The sequence below is a fragment of the Eublepharis macularius genome, chromosome 6 (genome assembly GCF_028583425.1).
Source record: "Eublepharis macularius isolate TG4126 chromosome 6, MPM_Emac_v1.0, whole genome shotgun sequence".
NCBI classification, from domain to species: Eukaryota; Metazoa; Chordata; class Lepidosauria; order Squamata; family Eublepharidae; genus Eublepharis; species Eublepharis macularius.
Window position 1 is genome coordinate 88587221 of NC_072795.1, and position 19799 is coordinate 88607019.

At 45.4% G+C, this 19799-nt stretch overlaps 1 protein-coding gene across 6 annotated transcripts in view; it reads right to left on the minus strand.

The window, feature by feature from the left end:
• Positions 1-19392, minus strand: part of CHST15 (carbohydrate sulfotransferase 15) — a 119769-nt gene extending 100377 nt beyond the window's left edge. For 2 of the 6 annotated variants that reach the window (XM_054982906.1, XM_054982903.1), the window contains exon 1: positions 19032-19392. The gene's annotated coding sequence lies outside the window, so the exon portion shown is untranslated. Of the gene's footprint in view, positions 1-18885 lie in introns of all 6 variants that reach the window. The other 4 variants (XM_054982909.1, XM_054982908.1, XM_054982907.1 and 1 more) reach the window with 4 other exon arrangements.
• Positions 19393-19799: the final 407 nt, after the last annotated feature.

Here is a 19799-nt window from a genome sequence, read left to right on the forward strand (position 1 = left end):
AGGAAGAACTGCCGCTATGGCCATGAGTGCCCCATTTGCCGGGGGCCTCACGCCATTAACGCGTGCAAGAAACAGAAGCCCTTCAGTAAAAAAGGGGGTGGATTTGGGGGGCAACAGGGCCCTGGAAAAGGGCCCCAGCCCAATAAAGGTGAGGGTACTGGAAGCCATGTTGGCTGATTACCCCAGAAGGGCGGATGCCCAGTTTTTGTTAGAGGGGTTTTTGTTTGGTTTCCATATCCCCTTCCAGGGTCCCCGCTCCCCTTTTATGTCTGATAACTTGCGTTCCGTAGCAGGCATGGAGCATGTGGTTAGGGACAAGATCGATCGTGAATGTAGGGAGGGACGGGTTTTAGGCCCTTTTCCCAGCCCTCCCGTACCCAATTTGAGGGTTTCCCCCCTAGGCGTTGTGCCTAAAAAGGCTCCTGGTGAATTTCGACTAATTCATCATCTGTCTTACCCCAGGGGTGGGTCCGTGAACGACGCAATACCTGAGCACTTGTGCTCGGTGCGTTACACATCGTTTGACCAAGCCGTTAAGGTGGTCAGACGTTGTGGCCGGGGAGCTGAGATGGCGAAATGCGACATCAAGTCGGCATTCCGTCTTCTCCCCGTGCATCCAGAGGACTTTGAGCTCCTCGGTTTTGCCTTTGAGGGTCAGTATTATATGGACCGGGCTCTCCCCATGGGGTGCTCTATCTCTTGCGCTGTATTTGAGCGCTTTAGCACCTTTCTTGAGTGGGCACTGCGTCATAGGCAGCGCTGCCGTGACTCCGCCCACTATTTGGATGACTTTATCCTGGTTGGGCCCCCTGGGACGGGTCAGTGTGCGCGCCTTTTGGCTGACTTCGTCAGCCTGACTGGGGAGCTAGGCATTTCACTGGCGCACGAAAAAACAGAGGGCCCATCTACGGTCTTGACCTTCTTGGGCATTGAGTTAGATACGGTGCAGCAGTCTTCCAGGCTTCCAGTTGAGAAACTGTTGGACTTGAAGGAGCGTTTGCGCACCATGCTGGTGAAGCGCAAAGTTTCCTTATTGGAGCTCCAGCAAGTAGTGGGCCACCTTAACTTTGCATGCAAGGCAGTGGCTCCCGGTAGGGCCTTTCTGAGGCGCCTTTGTGATGCCATGGGGACCCTCCGGCTCCCCCATCACAAGATACGCCTGTCTGATGGCATGAGGGACGACCTCGGGGTCTGGCTCAGGTTTTTACTGGGCTTCAATGGGGTCTCCTTTTGGAGGCAGGAGCTCCTTTTAGAAGGGGAACTGCAAGTGTCTTCGGACGCTTCAGGGTCCATAGGTCTGGGGATTTATTTTAGGCGGCACTGGTGTGCCGCCACCTGGCCCGGAGATTGGGTTGCAGAAGGACGGTGTAGGGATTTAACCTATTTGGAGTTTTTCCCAATCTTGGTGGCGGTTTACCTTTGGGGAGGGGAGCTCGCGAACCACTCCGTGCACTTTTGGTGCGATAATATGGCAGTGGTTCAAGTGGTGAACTCCCTTACCTCCAAGTCGCCCCGGGTCATGACTTTGGTCCGCGCCTTTACCTTGAGGTGCTTGCACCTTAACATATTGTTTTCTGCCAGGCACATACCTGGTGTCAACAATGAGGTGGCAGACGCCCTGTCTCGTCTGCAGATGGACCGGTTTCGACAGCTTGCCCCCGAGGCCGATTTGGTGCCAGCTCTGGTACCTCAGGAGCTGTGGATGATTGGCAAGTGGAAGCCTCACGGGCCATCCAATTAGCCATTGCCCCTAGCACCAGTAGGGCGTACGACAGGGCGGTAAGGAATTTCGACGTCTTCAGGTAGAGTGCTGGTCTCCGCCAGGTATGGCCCCTTCCAGTCGAGCATTTGGCGCAATTTTGCGTGGCTCAAAGAGGTAAGGGACAGGGTGTGAAGTACATTTGCAGCCAGATGGCGGCCTTAGCTTTTGCCGCAAAGGCCCGAGGGTTTACTGATACCACGGGTGACTTCCGCATTCGGAAAATGCTGGAAGGGTGGTCGAGGGAGTCTGCTACGCCCCGGGATGACAGGCAGCCCATCTCTCCTTACATCCTTAGGGGACTACAGGCTGTATGGTCACAGGTCTGCAGCTCTCCAGCTCTCCTTTTGAGGAGCAGCTGTTTCACGCCGCATCTCTGCTGGCCTTCTTTGGCGCCCTCAGGGTTAGCGAGCTAGTGCAGCAGTCCATGTCGGACACCTCAGGCCGGGCCCTTGCGGCTGAGGACGTGAAGTTCGTGGGGGAGCAGCTGGTCATTAGGATTAGACGCTCCAAGACTGACCAGCTTCACAGAGGGGTGGACCTGGCCCTCGGCCGTTGTTCCATCACCGAGCTGTGTCCTATAGCAGCCTTGAGGGGTTATTTGAAGGTGCGTGGTGACCATTCGGGGGTCCTTTTTTGTCACAGTAATGGCGCCCCGTTGACGAAGTACCAATTTTGGACGGTCACGGGCAGGGCTCTGCATAGGTTGGGGCTAGAAGGGGTCAAGTTTGGGACCCATTCATTTCGTATTGGGGCGGCATCTACTGCTGCTGCCATGGGCTTCTCGGGCCCGGACATCCAGAGGGTAGGACGTTGGCGTTCAGGGGCTTATGCGTCTTACGTCCGGCCGCTTGGGCAAGGTAAATCCTGTTGAATTGTGTTTTTGCAGGTGCTGTGGGTTGTCAGGAGAGGGTCCGGATCCTCATCTGCGGCCACAGTATGATCTTCTGGGCGGCGCACCAAGCGAGAAGGTCCTGGATCGGGTCCCAGCTTGGACTCAGCCGATGGGCAGACATCGAGTGGCAGGGCAGAAGAGGCCTACATTGGGCGGGGCTGCTGCCACTCTTGTTTCAAGGGAGGTCCGCCCCTCCTCCCCATATTTTGGTAGTGCACTTGGGGGGTAATGATCTGGGTCTATTAAAAGGGGTGGCCCTCTCTTGGCAGGCACGGGATGACTTCCTGGAGATCAGGAAGCGGTGGCCCGGCGTCCTGATATTTTGGTCAGCCATGCTTCCGCGCCGTGTGTGGCGGGAGGCATTGGACCACAGAGCAATTGAAAGGGCCAGGCGAATGGCCAACAGAGCCCTGTTTAAAATGATGACGGGTGGGTTGGGGATTTATTTGCCCCATCCGCAGATTCGGGCCGAGTCTGTTGCCCTCTACAGAGGGGATGGGGTGCACCTCTCTTTCAGAGGCAACAATATTTTTCTGGACGACTTACAGCAAGGGCTCAGGTTGGCTTTAAGCCATTTGTGGGGCGCTGAGGCCTAAGCAGAGGCTTGGTCTCTGCGGTGGCAGGATTTAGTTAGGGTTATATCTATGGCGGGCCGGTGAGCATCCTTGGCACCTCCCCATTGGTGGGGAACAGGGGTCTTTCAGGAGCGGCTGGCTGCCGTACGGCCCAGCTGCGAGGTCAGACGCCCTTGGGTGAGGAACCCCTGGACAAGCCGGTCTCCCCCTGCTGCCGTTCGGCCGGGTGGGGGAGCTCTCCAGGGGCGATACACTCCACCTGGCCAGGACGGGTTGCAGCCATTCATGGGATGGACCGCACCCGGGGGCAGCGGGTGCTCGCCCAGACAGGTCAGGGCGGGGTCCCAGTGAATGACCCCAGGGCCTGACCTGTACCGCCAGTTAGGCTCCTTGCCGTATTTCTTGTTGCCTGTTCTGTTTAATAAAGCGGCCCATTTATCCAAACACTGGTGTCTGTCTCTCATTCCAACTAGGGGGGCAAGGCTGCCATTCCAGCGCTGGGGCTTAAGCCCCTTGGGATGGTGGCAGACATTTGCCGCCCTGGCAGGAGGGAGGCAGACGTGCCTTGCCCTGCAGTAGGGGCATAGCTTCAGGGAGGGCGGAGCTAAAGGGATGTTTCCAGCCGCTCCGCCCTCCTGAGCTCAGTCTCGCCTCGTGCTCGGCCCACCCTCCACTCCCTACGTCAGTGCAGGATTAGCCGGTCGCCGTTGGGGGCCAGGTAGGAATTTTTTGCTGGCTGCCCTGATTGGCCTTGGGTGGTGAGTTTTTTTGCCTACCTCGCACTGGGGTTAGTGGTGCTGGTTAAAGGTTAGGGGTGGACCTTATTAGCTGCCATGGGTGCAGGATTTAGTTAGGGTTATATCTATGGCGGGCCGGTGAGCATCCTTGGCACCTCCCCATTGGTGGGGAACAGGGGTCTTTCAGGAGCGGCTGGCTGCCGTACGGCCCAGCTGCGAGGTCAGACGCCCTTGGGTGAGGAACCCCTGGACAAGCCGGTCTCCCCCTGCTGCCGTTCGGCCGGGTGGGGGAGCTCTCCAGGGGCGATACACTCCGCCTGGCCAGGACGGGTTGCAGCCATTCATGGGATGGATCGCACCCAGGGGCAGCGGGTGCTCGCCCAGACAGGTCAGGGCGGGGTCCCAGTGAATGACCCCAGGGCCTGACCTGTACTGCCAGTTAGGCTCCTTGCCGTATTTCTTGTTGCCTGTTCTGTTTAATAAAGCGGCCCGTTTATCCAAACACTGGTGTCTGTCTCTCATTCCAACTAGGGGGGCAAATTCACAGAATACTGAAATAAATGCTACTTGTTGTATGCATCTGTGATAGAAAGACCTTCCCCCAAATACACAGCTTTTCATTCAATGAAACAACTCTTATTTTAAAACTGCATCTTCCAAAAGCCTAATAATTCTTTGTCATTATAAAGTTTCCAGATATTCAGTTAGCAATACCTAGTAAATTCAAATGCTTTTCACGCCAATTCAGCTGTAAGAGGAAACCATCACCTTGTTTGCTCTATGCATGGGGCACCCCAGAAGCTTTGTTACTAAACCATTTTTCATATACATATTCAGGCTTCTGTTTCAAATTCTCCCCCCCACCCCCCCACCCCCCCCACACACACAGAGTATGTATGTGTTTCTAATCAATTTTCCCCTCAGATGAAGCACAGCAATTTGTACTTTTCCAAGCTGAATTTCATTTTCTAATTTTTGCCCATGCCTATAACTGTTATTTCATGCTAATTATTCTTCTTTATTAAAGTTCTCAGTTGAGCCCAATTTGTTTACCAGTTACCACCAGATTTAACATCTTATAAAAAGTACACTGATCAAACAATGCTATTTTTATGAACTAAAAAGTGAATTCTTATGAAAAATAAAAGTTTAAAAGTGCTACTGTTAGAAAAACAATGCCGTATAGTTAGTTCCCAAAATGCAAATATTTATAAAATAAACCTATGCAATATGAATTCCAATGTTTCGATTTAATAAAATATGCATTTACATAATCATTCTACAGAACAAAAAAAATCTACAATGCAACATGTATAACTCTGAATGTTCAGGAAATCTGCAAGAGCTCCCTCTCATAAGCCTTCAAAATTAGAACACGAACACATAACTTAGACTTGAAACTGTTCCCACTTACCTTCAAGCGTTCGTGTGAACCGCTTGCATGTATTCATTTCTCCTTTCCCCAGTCATATGCATTTAAAATTCTGAAACCATGGATCCCACAGTTAATGTCTTTTCTCAAGGACACATTCTTCCTAAAACTTTAACCACTTTCCCAATAACCAGGTAGCATGATTAAAACAAAAATAATGTGCCAGGACTTTTCAAGTAATGCTTATTAACATAAATGCGAGGAAGCTGATATCATCATATTGGTTCCTTCCTGTTAATGCTCATGATAACAGTACTATGGATCCTTGCCCTCCATCTCACAGGAAATAAGATTTACCAGCTGGTACTTATTGCCTTGACATTATAACTGTACAAAAACAGTACAAAACCAAATCATAACATCCTGTAATTCTGTGCAGCCCTGACTATATTAACACTGTGTCTCATACACCACTATCAACAGCATGTCCAAAACACAAGTGTAATTAGCAGACTTCAGAATTTCGTCTAAATGCTCTAGCACTGTCCTATCAATATAGAACAAACTGACAGAGATCATCTCTTCTAAATTCAACAACAAAAAATTACTCGTTTTATCTATTACTGTTGAGGATAGGGCCCTCAACTACTGTATTCACCCAAAACGAACACAGCCCTTAAGACCAGAAATACTCAAATTCTGTTCACATATACAATCCTAGATTTCTGTGTCAGTGCCTGAAACAAGAGCAACCCTGGGCAATACCTTGGGGAGAGCAGACAGAGTGCAAGACAATACTTAAGTTTTAAAATTAACAGAAGGAAAAGCAGGAAATGCAGGTAAATGCCTGTAAAAATTACCAAACACTGGAACCAAGAGAGACTTTATGACAACCTTATCACCAGTATGGTGTAGTGGCGGACTTAGATCTGTAGGATCTGGGTTCATCTCCCCACTCTTGACATGAACATTGCTGCTGGATTATGAGCTGGTATGAGGATAAATTGGGTAAGAGAAACCCATGTAAACTGCCTTGCACTCCTTGGGGGAAGGGCTGGATGTGCTAGAAAGACAGACATTTACCATACAGAAATTCAATGTAATAGCAAGGATGCCACTTACTGCATCTCATAATTCTTGTGGTAAGCTTTTAGACACCGAGCACTGCCTGCTTTCATGTTGCTTTATATCATGCTGAATTATACTGAACAGCACAAAATAACCAGACTTGAACTATCACCTTAAAATAGCTTTTTAATAAGAATATCCAATCTTGTTAAAGAAATAAACAAAACACAGGCAAAGAAAGGGTTTCATCAAAAAGCAATTGAAGAGGTACAAAAGGACAAAACTTCTGTTTATTATACTTATACTGGACTACTTATACTAGTCAAATTAGACTACTGCAATATGCTATGTTTGTCCCAAAACTTCCATTATTTCAAAACTCAGCAGCAACATATCTTGTCAATGCTCAAACAATTCCACTGGCTGCCAATTTGTACCCTGGTTCAGTTCTAAATTCTGGTTCCTACCTTTAAAGCTTCAGAGAGCCTGGAATCAGGGTACCTAAAGAATAAGCTACTAAAGGACAACCCTGCCTGACAGCTATATCAGCACTGGAGACCTCCTGCCATTTCAGAAGTGTGTGGCCCCAAAGGACAGGATCTTCTGCATTGGGGTACTTCAACCCTCTGTTCAAATGTGATGTCCTTTCAACTCCAAGTAAAGAATTTTTGCCTCAATATTTTTGGACTGCTAACCACTGTTGTTCTCTTACACACAGTTTTCTATGCTTAATTTCACTATGTTATCCTTTTTCACTGCTGCTGCTAATTAAATTTATAATTAGTTTATCATTTATTAGAATTATATACAGGCTGCTTTTCCCTTAAGCCACAAAGTGGCTTACATAAAATATATAAAAGCATACCTAAGACAGCAATAAAACTTACAAGTACAATCACAATGCCTATCAAAATCCACTGCAATCCTCTGTCTTGAAATCAACAACAACAACAAAAGCATTAAAAGCACTTTGGACAACATCCATAAAACCAATGAGTCCTCTGCAATAACTCTGTCCTACAAGTCCTCCTAAAAGGGAACACAGATAGTGCAGATCTTGCCTCTACTGACAATCTATTTTACATAAGGAGGGCTATAACCAAAACTGCCCTAGAGCAGACAACTACTATCTAAACTCCCCAAGTGAGGATACAAAGACTGGAAGCTTGATGGTGCACAAGTTCATATGGGGGGAAGCAGCCACCAGATATGTCCATTCTAGGCCATGAGCCGCACCAGAGGTTAAAACTGGCACTTTAAATTGAGTGTGGGGGGAAAAAACTGGTAGTCAGTAAAATTACATTACCATATTTGTATAATTGCTGAAACATTACGTTCCACACAGAAGATGTGCTGCTACATATCATACTAACTGAGATTCCTTTAAGAACAGGCTACATAGATTACATTACAATAATGAAGCCTTGAGGTTACAGAAACATGGGTAAGCATGTTTAGATTGGCTGGGTCTGACACAATTTGAGCCAGATGCAAGTAACTAAAGGACATTCTTGACAACAATACTGACCTGTTTTTCCATTGGCAGGACTGAGTCCAACAGCACCTCTAAGCTGCTGATACACTCTGCCGAAGGTAGAGATGTCACTTTTAGAGTTAGCAGTATAAACCCTTACAGAATATCAGGTTTAATTTATATGTGTGTTAATTATTTGCATTTTAGTTTTTAGTCTAATGCTAGTTACACTGAATCTTATTTTATAATGATGTTGATTGTTTTCTAATGCAGGGCACCCCAGCAAAACATTTTGTTTGTGAGTATGGAATGAAAAAAAATTAATGTCAGAGAACATATCTTTCACCAAAATATCACCAAGATCAAAGTGATAGGTGAATGCAACACAAAATAACACAACTTGCAAAGGTTCACCAAATATTCTTCAAGCACAACCATTATATTAAATCTGAACCAAGAGCATACCTCTTCTCCAATCTTCACAGACATTTTGGCTATAAGCATCATGAGACAAAATCAGCCTTGAGAAAAGAGATGCTTCAGAGGGAAGTCCAAAGTACATCATACTGGTAATCTGTATTGCAAACCCTGGAAAATCTCCTGCAAACTCATCCTGGTAAATATTTATTTCAGTATCAAATTCAGCTCATGGATTTAGGATGTCAAGGATTCCAAAGCCAAATTCTTCCAGCAATTCTATAATCTGTTAATACCTTGTTAATCTACTGATAGCCATTGACCATCCCAAAAGTTGTATAACTCACATTAATCAATGAAAATGTTAAATGATACTGTCAGACTCCCCTTGCACCAGATCAGAGTCCAGAGCTGTGGCTCCCTCCAGCATACCCTTTTCCAAGTCCAGTCATGGATGAGCCTCAGAATCTGGAGAGGAAGGGATTATATGCAGCATCCTTTCTTGTTCCCACCTGCCAGTGTCCTCTTCCAAAACTCCTTGGTATGGTCTGCCTCTTCCCACTTGACCCACCCTGGGATGGCTTAATATCTAGGGATGCCCTCCCTTCAGGGATAGGTCCAAGGAGAAATGAAGGGAATCTAGGCCAGTAGCCTCCCTGGCTGGGCCCTCCTTTCTTCTGCCCTCCTCAGAGGATTTTAAGAGGCTGCTTTGCCTGCCTGCCCAGACCCCAGGAGGCCCCAGCTGCTGCTGGCCTCCTCTGGCATGTTCTCAGATGCAATCCGCTGCCTGAGTGCTGCCTCCCTTCTGGGGCACGTGCCAAGCCTACAAGGCTTTGAGGCTGCTGCTCGTGCACCGCTAGGCATGGCCTCACCTTTGCTTCTTTCCCACAGCCCCTGGTCAAGCTTCTTGCCTCATTGGTGCCTGAGCAGGGCTGGCCCCTACCAGAGGCTCCTCTGGAGTAGGTGAGTGCAGAGGTGGGGCCACTACATCCTGATAGATACGAATACCATAATCATAAAAGTAATCTCCAAAGTCTTTAATAGCAGGATTCCTAAGAAATATTATAAATTTCTGTAAGACATCACTAAATTATTTTGAGTCCTCTAGTTCTTCAGTATGTGATGGCCAGATCAGCACGGTTTCATGAGCCAGGAATTCAAATACCTAGTTCAGTGGTACTCACACCATAGTTCACATAGAGCTACATGTACCATCAACCAAAAAAAGCCACATGACAACTGCATGCTAGGGGCACCACCCCGAACACATGCACATAAAACAACCAAATCTTAGGCAGCACTTTGGTATCTGGAATGAGAGGAAATGCTTCCCTCTCTGCCTTCTCTCTCACTCCACAACAAGAGGCACGGCAGTTTAGGTGAGACCATGAGATTTTCAAGGTGCCTGGAAGACAAAAAGTCGGCTATGAAGAAAGGAAGTAAAACTGCCATCATCCCACTGTGGCCTGCTTGCTCTTTTCCTGAATGACTGTGGTGGCGCTGGTGACCAGCTTATTCTTCTCGCAACAGCCCTGCCCACCTTCCTGGAACATCGAGTGAGTGCCACATTGGTCAATGGGATTCTCCGCATTCAGGCTTCACTGTGACAGGAGGTGCTGTGAGACAGCAGGGCCCTCATGTCTCACTACCTGAGGATTATTGCCCCAAAATCTCCCTCTGAGGAGGTTACCACAATGAATGCCTCCACAGCTAATCAGGTGAAAACTTCTAGCTTGGGGGTGGGGCAGCCAACATGTGGAGGTTTTTTTCTTTTGGAAAAATAAGATTAGTGAAGGGGTCAGTCAAATGAAACAAAGATTCTGCAGACAAATAAGCACTGTATGTTGTAAGGTCCCCTAGAGCACACAAAGATCTGTGAAGTCACTAAGAGGCAGGAAAAGAAAACTGAAAGGAGTAGGAATTCCCCTCCCATCAAGGGCAGAAAAAACAGTTCCTTTCCTGCCTCTTAGGATGATGAGAAGAGGAGCACCCAGGCATAACAGGATGTCTCCCTCATCTCAAATGAAAAGCATTTGGACAGATACAAACTGAGGCTTGTGAAAAAATGCCATGGTTGACCTGACCTCACACAAAGCATACCACCACTTTGTAGTTTAAAGTAAGTACTCTCCTCCTTCGGACATGAAATTTTTATACAGATTCCTACTTAAATATACTATTTATAGCAAACTCTATCTCCTCTGCCATTCTTAAGGCCTCTCTCCTCCACCTACCTTTCATAAAGGATTTTTTTAGGTTACAGTATGCTCTGCCCCATCCTCCAGCCATTCTGGCTCTTTGCTTCCAGCCCCCAATCTACTGTACTTCCTAGTGTCTTTTCATATGCAGAACTCTAATTTTCAGTTCAGTTGTCTTGCCCGAACAATTCACCCTAGTTCAAAGGGTTTACTGAGGAGCTTTTTCAACCACACTGAACTTTCACTTGACACAGACTGTAGCAAGCATTATTTTATAACTTCTTTCAGCAGACAACACATGTAAATTTTCCACTGAATAAGCACAGACAAAAGGTGCCAGAAACTTTATTACCACAATGAAATATAAACTGCAATGTGCTAAAGGATAATAGGTGGTACTAATACATCATTTATACAGAAACAGTTTGGTGTAGTGGTTGAGAGTGGCAGGACTCTAACCTGCAGAAACAGATTTGATTCCCCACTTCTCCACTTGAAGCCAGCTGGGTGACCTTGGGGTCAATCACAGCTTCCCATAGCTCTCTCAGCCCCACCCACCTCACAGGGTGATTGCTGTGAGGATACTAGCACACTTCGTAAACCACTCTGAGTGGGCATTAACTTGTTCTGAAGGGTGATATATAAATCAAATGTTGTTATTATATCAAAAAATCCTAAGTGATTGATCAACCACATTCATAGAAATATGGTGGCACTGCCTTTTGACAACCAGCCACTCAGGGATAGCTAAAAAGAGGTCTAACAGGTTCTTCAGAAGCTAGGAGGCCCACTAGGAGCTTAACTATAACATAACTCTGAATTATAACATCTTTTGGAATATTATTTCAGAAACACACCACCAAAAACACTATTAAAGGTAAACCCAGTATTAGTTCATATTTTGGAGGTCAGGCTCAGAAACTGTATTGTTATTGTTAAGGCCCAATATTCTTGTTTCTCTGTGGTGGAGCTCCTACAGCATTTCTCTGTTCAACTAAAAAGTAATGCAAAAAGCCAAAAGTCACAAGGGAGATTATGCTACAACTGCTTTCCATTGTCCACATCATAAAACATGGTTAACACCAGAACAAAAAAGGAGCTGCAGCAAGGACTGTCCTTGCACCAAAGATATGTTCTAGTACCCAGAGACTAGGTCACTAAGGTAAGTGTATTCCAAACCAGGCCTTACTGAGTTCATAAGAGAAGTGAGGTTTGTATCGGGGACTTCCATTCACACAATTAATGACTGCAAAATACCAAGTTTGATAGTAAGAACTTCTCATCAGGATTTTCTGCCCTCACTTCAATAGCTTATTGTTTAAGCAACTTATCTTTTTTATTTACATTATTTATAGTCCACCATTCTCATTGGGACTCAAGGGGATTACAATACTATCAACAGCTGGAACTTCAATAAATACAATTGGGTGCAAATTGCAGAATTTTGAACAATAAGCAGAAATCTGATACAGAGCTTAAACAACACTGAAACGAAACATAAGCAATTTGATGTTACATAAAAGTGACAGTAACAAACACTGTATAGTCTGTAGTTCCTATCCCTTCATTGAAGGCTCTCTTTGATACTTCCTTCCATTTCCTTACAACATAGCTTTATTACCTGAACAAGAAAGCCTTCTTGATTAATTTAGTTTTGCACAGGAGAGTGCGACTTTTCCTGATGTCCTGAAATGAAAGCTCTTTGTTTATAAACTACACTGAAGATTTAGTTTCAAAAAACCAAGGGTTTATAAATTTTGACTGACTTGAATACTCTGCCCCAAACAGATCCTTATCTAGGGTCTCATTTAGACTAGAGTCTTCAATATCCCACTGAACTCTGGAGGGGAATCACAAATCACAGAATAAAGTCCTACATACAGTATCCCTGCCCAGCTTCAAACCCAACAGAAAGGGAGGGGGGAGTCCCTAACAATACACTATGTTTTCCAGTGCTGTTCAAAGTGTAATGTCAAACTGAAGATCCTTGATTTCTACACTCCTCTTGAGTTTGGTAATATAAAGAGAGCTCACTGTTTCTATCTTTTCCCCTATCATCAACCCATCAACGCATCTCTGTGGCTACCACAGCCAACCCTTCCCTTCTTGTCCATTAGATTACCAACACTATTTCTGCCTCATTCTTTTCCAGTGCTCTGATTATCACTATTCAACCTACCCACGGCACAGCACCTTGATCTACCAAGTCTAGAAGGGGTTGGGATAAACTAGTAGAGGGAAGATATGGCCGTAATGTACAGTTTAATTAGGCATTTATATCATTATCTCATCTGGGGACTCAAGCAAAAACATGAAATGTGATGTTCCAACATCCTGAGTGGTTTAATTAGGTCAACTCACTGACAGGTGACAAGTTTCAGGCTTAGAGCCACAGGATTCTTGGCCCTTGGGCTTGCACCTCTGGCCGTGCCCAGGCTAAATACATGTAAGAGATGGGAAACAAATGCTCATCAAACATCTTCTTCAGCTGGCAGAAAAGTGTCCCCAACCTTCTACCCAGTACAAGTGCCTCTGGCCACTTATTTTATTTTAATTGACTTATACCCCGCCCTTCCCACAAGCGGGTTAAAATTTGCCCTGGCCAAAAGTTCAAGGGAGGAAAGATGTGGATGAACTTCATGTGATTAACTCTGAAAGAAGGATGTGATGGATAGCACTTTTTAAAAGCTTAAAAGTGCTGTACAAACAGCTGAAGGATTTTGAATGGTTGATTCTTCACAGATAAAGAGGGCCTTGAGTGACAGGCTACTCCAAGGAATCTGATTGGGTAGCATGAACTGAACAGAGAAAGACTTCTGAACTGGATGCTGGGGCGAAAAGAGTCTAATTTCAGCCCTAGCTGAGAGGGGTCAAGTACTGACCGTTTGGAGACTAAGAGCAGTTTAACACGGACAGGAGAACTAGGAGACAGTTGGCAAGGAAGATTGGGAAGTGGGTAGAGACTCTCATTAGGGCCAAAGAAAGGGAATAGATCTTCTAGTGAGAAGAGAATATCCTTACTCAGTCAAACAGGGAGTTTGTTCTGAACAGTGAAGACAGCTCTGGTCTGGTTAGAAACTGCCTTGGAGATGTCAAGACGACTACTGGTGTTTCAAGAGAAGGAGTAACCTTCCTCTGGAAAATTACCACAGCAGTCATTAACAACTCTTGATATACAATGAAATTCAAAATTCATTTAAAGTGTAAATGCAAATAATAGGTACACAACAATATTCATACAAAAATATCAAGAATAAATATTCACAAATAATCAGAAATGCGAAATACAAGATGCACAATATTTTCAACCCTGAAGGATAGAACTGCAATACTCAATGTCAATGTCTTTTCATTATATTTTCACAAGTCTACAGCAGGTACTTCAAGAGGGACACTCCCAGCCAACCGATAAGACTACAATAACAAACATGTAACTAATAGTTGTTCTCTCTTGGTTCCAGGTACTGGATCCATGATTGTTGCTGCTGCCAATGTCTGAAACATCCCAAGAATACCACCCAACAGGCCGCTAGCTGATGGCCAGTTTTGTAGAGCAACTTTTCCAAGGGCGTAACCAGGGCTCATTTCGAGGAGGAATGCACAGGAACTCAGTTCCGGCAGTTCCCCAAAGAGGTCACATGTCAGGTGGCCCTGCCCACCTGACTCTTGGCCATTTTGGGCCCGTTTCAGCCTGGATTTGGGCCAAAATGGCCCAGATCAGGCCTCTGATGGGTGGTGGATCACTCTCCCACTCAGCAGTGGCCCAATCCTGACCATTTTGGGCCCCTTTTCGGCCATTTTCATCCCCTTTTTGGCATTTTGGGCCCAATTTCAGCCCTGAATGGCCAGGATTGGGTCCAAAACAGCCAGGATAGGTGATGTCAGGGGTGTGTGTCATATGCAAATCAGTTATGCCAATGGCACACTTCCAGTGATGGCAAGGGGCGTGGCATATGCTAATGAGTTCCTCCAGCTCTTTTTCTGCGAAATGACTCCTGGGCGTAACTAATAACACTCGATCTGATAACACAACAAATAAACAAAATTTCTAATGCGGACTTTAGCACACTGCAGTGTGACTGTTGTGGTCATTTTCCTGTGGAAGGGTTTCTCTTTCATTTTGTTGTCTGGTACCCATGGTAGCCTCTTTTGTTGGATTTACTGGAAAGACGGTACCAGCCTTCTGAAAACCAAAAGAGTAAGAGAATGCTCAAAGAAAGTGTACTAAAGTGATTGGGAAATTCTTTATGTTCTTTCCACATAAAGAATTAAATAACTGTAAAAAGCTTAAGAAACTCTTATTAGTCGGAAGCATAAGACCTTAAGTCTGTGTATGTACTGATTTTATCTCAGTTATCTATACTGAGATAACCTCAAAAATTTTCAACCCATGTTTTCACCCAACCTTTCCCCTCTATATTAAATAAAATACTTTGTTGTTTTGGAATTTTAAAATGCTTCTCATGCCATCTGAATTGTTAAGTCAAAGGGGAAGGGGGTCATAGAGGAAGAGACAAGATTCCCACCACTGATTTACTCGCAACAGAGGGGGAAGGAGCACACAACATAGGAACTTGTTGATTGATCAAATTGGCTTGAATTATTCTTTCCCCAGTGTTGTAACATTTACATTATTTTCTTTCAAACCCAAAAACAGAACACACAACTAGCTACATATCACCTTTACCAAAAACTATCACCAACAAAGGCAAAGAAGAAAAAAATGCAGAAGTGGAAGTCTCTCTCATTGGGTAAATGAACTTCAGCCTAACGATAACAGCACATTCCTATTTCCTAGCATACAAGTATGAAATATAATTTTATTCATAATGCTCTTGGGCTTCCCAGTTCCTTTGAACATTCAGAAGTAACTGAAGTATCACAGTTCACTTTCATCTACTAACATGCTCACTTCTGAGCTTGTCTCTTGTAGTTGGGTACAGATAACAGAACCTATTACAGAATTTCCCATTGTAATTAGAAACTCTTCATAATGCAAATTCTACAGTTTATCCATATTCACCTCTCATTCTTGTATTAAATGTTAAATTTGAAATCAACATTTTTGTTGCCATTCCTAAACTGTAAGATTGTTAACATCAGAAAGCACATCTGACCTCCATTTTGCCTGTATTTATAAACACTATTTTTTTCCAAGAATCACTTGGGATAAAGGCTCATTAAAATACTTCTGTATGGGTGACCATTATATAAGCAAAGATTTCTTTTCAGTATATAAATTAATTTTCTTCTCTTGGCTTGGAATAAGCCAAATGACTATTTTGACTCAATGCCCAATAAGAGGAAATGGCCCCCAGCGACAGAGAGAGAGAGAGAGAGATGCTTTTAGCATATCAGATGAGGAAGAATTTGGTTCAGTACCATGATTGTGGACACTTATCACCAGTACATACAGTGGACAGTAGAAATGTTAGTAGTGTTTTCAGAAATTGCCTTTCCTTAATTAAGGAAAGCCAAGCACTAATGTAAAAGCAATGCTGTTTAACAGGACAATAGTTTACATAACTGAATTAGTTATCCATGCTTTCAAAATACCTACTCCTCATGAAAAACTGTAATGAATCTATGTTTCTAACTGTAGAATATAAATGGCACCTTTGATTGCCTCAGTTTTACAAGTTGTTTATGGCTCTTCACATCAGAAACAAGAGAAGTATGCAACAGACAAAAATATATTATTTGGCTGCTATACAAATCCAGAATGGGAATTAACACATATGAAACTAACATAGTTGGGAAAAGTCTTGATGTCTTGGTGTGTGAACTGAAAATTCCAGACAGAATTCCAGAAATATGCAGCAGGAATAGCCATGCTTTTAAAAAAAATACCAAAGCTGCCCTTTACACCTACAGTATTACGATTTAAAGGGTCTGTTGTCTGCAGAAGAAAGCAGTTGTAAAGCAAAGAGAAAGATCACAGATGGCCCTGCTGTAGTTCACAGAGATGAGCAGCTTGCTTAAAAGTGTCATGCCCAACAATATTATTACAGAACCCTGAGGGCACATAAAATAACAATTCAGTAGAGTTATCCTATTTCATAAGAGTTATTCATAATTATCCACAGATATTAATTGTCCAGTAGTCAGATCCATAGACAAGTTCAGTTGAACAAACACATATCCTGATGAATTAAATGAAAAATGAATTAAATGAAAAAGCAAGTTCTACCTCAGATGCAAGCAATTTAACAAATGTCTTCCCTGACAAATCACCACAAAAATACTGTAATTAGCCAATCAGTAATTCTCAGTCAGATAGGCCTCAACCCAACAGGCAACCCAGCAAGATGACAGCAAAATTACATTATCTTACTCATTACGCAGCTTCACCAAGGCCTTGCTCCAGACTGCTAACATTCTGAAAGGACACATTTTAAAAAAAAAAAGTCAAGTGCCCCTGTTTACAGAGTCAAATCTGATCAGCTCAGTGTCTGCACTTAATTCAGAGGTGTGTATAACTGAGAAAAAGACACAACAAACTGCATACTTCTTTGTTATCAGTAAACTTACAAAGCAGTGAGGATAATTTCAAAGCCTAAAAGGACTTAAAAATTTAAGCTAGTTGCAAAATATCACTGCCTTTTCCTAGGAAGTTTCTGGTATGCTTCACTTTGCAGACAAAAATGGAAATGAGGAGAGGTTAGAACATTTCAAGAGCAGCAAGTAACTCTGAACAGTGAAACAGAATACACTAACCAGGGGCAGGGTTTTTCTGCCACACTGTTCTACAAATTACCTTCCCTACAAATTCTATAACCAGCGCTCCCATGTAAAAGCAATTGAAACAAGTCTTTTTGGCAAAGTCTGGTCAAGCAACTAAACATAATGAAAACACAGCTTTCCTCACACCTCAGATTCTGCTAATGACGAGAAACTGTTCATAGACCTTCTGCATAAACATACAGATGCATTGCATATGCATACATATATATATACACAGGTCCACCTTGTACAGGTGCTTCTGATACACTTAATAATTAATATACAAAGTAGTTGTGTAAGAGCCTGAATGATCTAGCACAACCATACATCCTTGGAGTGAGAGACCTTGGATCACTAAAAAAGCAATGTTTCTGATTAGCAATATAATGCACTCTCTCCATGTCGAGCTGTACAAAAATAGAATGCATTTAATATACTCCCACATATCTATTTACATCTCAGAGGGTACCTATATAATCTTGCTGAAATATCCACTACTGTGTTGATACAATACTGACTTCACAGCCATGTCATGTTACCCAGGTACACAGACCACACCCCCACCCCCACCTATAATTCTTACAGACAATCAATTCTGTAGCATGCCATTTGTGCGTGTCAGGGCAAATATCCCAAACAACAAAGACTAGGCTGTCTGCGGCCTGGCACAAGAACACATTATGGCTCTGACCCCATCCCTTCTCATCCTGATTTACATTACAAGCCTCAGGGAGACTGCATCACTACTCTATCCTAGACAGTGCCTGGGACACTGCTAGCGCTAAACAGATGCAGAAGTACAATCAATGGTGAAAGTGGCCAGAAGAAAACGGACACAAGACACAGAAGGCAAAAATATTGTGGGGTTCTCACAAACACCTCACACATTCACCACTGAGAACAGCAGTATCATATTCTTGCATTAGCAAAATCAAAAAGAGTCCAGACTAACACGGCTAACTCCTCTGGATCAATATTCTTGCATTAGAATACTGAACGGTTAACTTTAAATCCCTTTGAGTTTCTGAGAAACAATAACCAGCCTCTGTATCGGTGTACATCGTATATTGGTACCTTCCTGACCATCTACGTGGTGGCAGCATAAGGCAAGGTGCATTAAAAACAGTGCGTAGCTTTAGGGAGGTCACTGTCAGTCAAGGGCTGCTGGGGGGGGGGGGTGGCTAGCTGCGACTGTACACTTTCTTTGAAGGAATGGTGAGGGGGCCACAATCTAACACGGGTCAAGTCCTCCATCCCCGGCCCTGTGCTGTTCTGCTACACCTGTACGTGCTTCCTGCGAAGATGGGGCTAGAGACAACAGGGTCCTCTGCGTCCTATGCATGCTTCCTCAGCAGCTCTTCGCCTTACGCCCCCCGCCGGTGGAGTTTCCTCGCCGGGCGCTCCATTTGGCACAACGCCTCCTTTGCGCTCCAAAGGGGCAGCGCCTATGCGCCCCCAGGACTGCTTCCTACGCGTGCGCGCGGCAGCTGCTCATCCAGAACCGTCTTCTCTCCCCTCGCCAGCTCCTCGCTCCGCACAACTTCCCACAAAGTGAGAGAAAGAGGGGCGAGGGCCGCCCCCCCCCCCCGGGCCAGGGCCGTCCCTGCGCCCCCACCCCCCCATACGAGGGCGCGCCCGCTTTCGCCTCCCGCTCCTGACACTCTGACCTTGGGGTGCTCCGCCTGCGCCGACCGAAACAATCCAAAGGCACGTGCAGCGGCTTCCCCTTCGGCAGCTGCAACTTCTCACAGAATCTCATCGCCCGTCCGCGCGTGCCCTGCCCGCTCGCCTCACGCAGCGCCCCTCCGCTCACCCCGCTCTCGGATTCCTTTCCTCGTACTTTCGTACCAGCAGAGCAACCGGGGCTCCAGCCCGCCTCACCCAGAGCATACCAGCCTCTAGCTGGCGGCGATACCGTTCCTCTCGCGGCTCGTAGGCTTCCAAGCTGGGGCGCGCTGCACCACGCCGGGCAGCGAGCGAGCGAAGGCTGGGCGGCGCGAGGAAGGCGTGGTGCCTTCGACCTGCCCCTCCCCTTCGCCAGCTGCCGAGTGGCTTGTCTGGCGCGGCGGTTGCAGCTGCTGCGCTCGTGCTGTCGTTCGGGGCCACTAGGAGGAGGCCGTTTCCAGCCAGTCCCCAGCCGCGGCCAGCGCCACCGAGCCCATCCCGAAGCTGCGGGCTGCTACTCTCCGAGCCTACGGCTGCTCCGGCGACTCCCCAGAGGGCTTGGAATGAGCATCCGCAGGGCTAAAAATAAAGAAGTTTGATTAAAGTTCCTGGGTACTTTCCAGAGCCCGAGGAGCAGCTGCCAAACCCAAGGGTGGAGCCCGTGCGGGAGCGCTGCCAAGGATTTGAGATGCCCTTAGCCCGCTCTCAAATGTCTATCAGCCTTTACCCAAACTATATACATAGTGTGTATATAGGAAAATGTACAGGCATGCATTCATTTTATGTTATGCTGTGAATGTTTTTCCTACATGTAAGTATCTATGTATAAAAATCACACAAGACCGTGCTGCTTGTGACAAAATGGGATTGGATTATGCAACTATTTCTCCTATGTTGTGCATAACTATGTGTATTG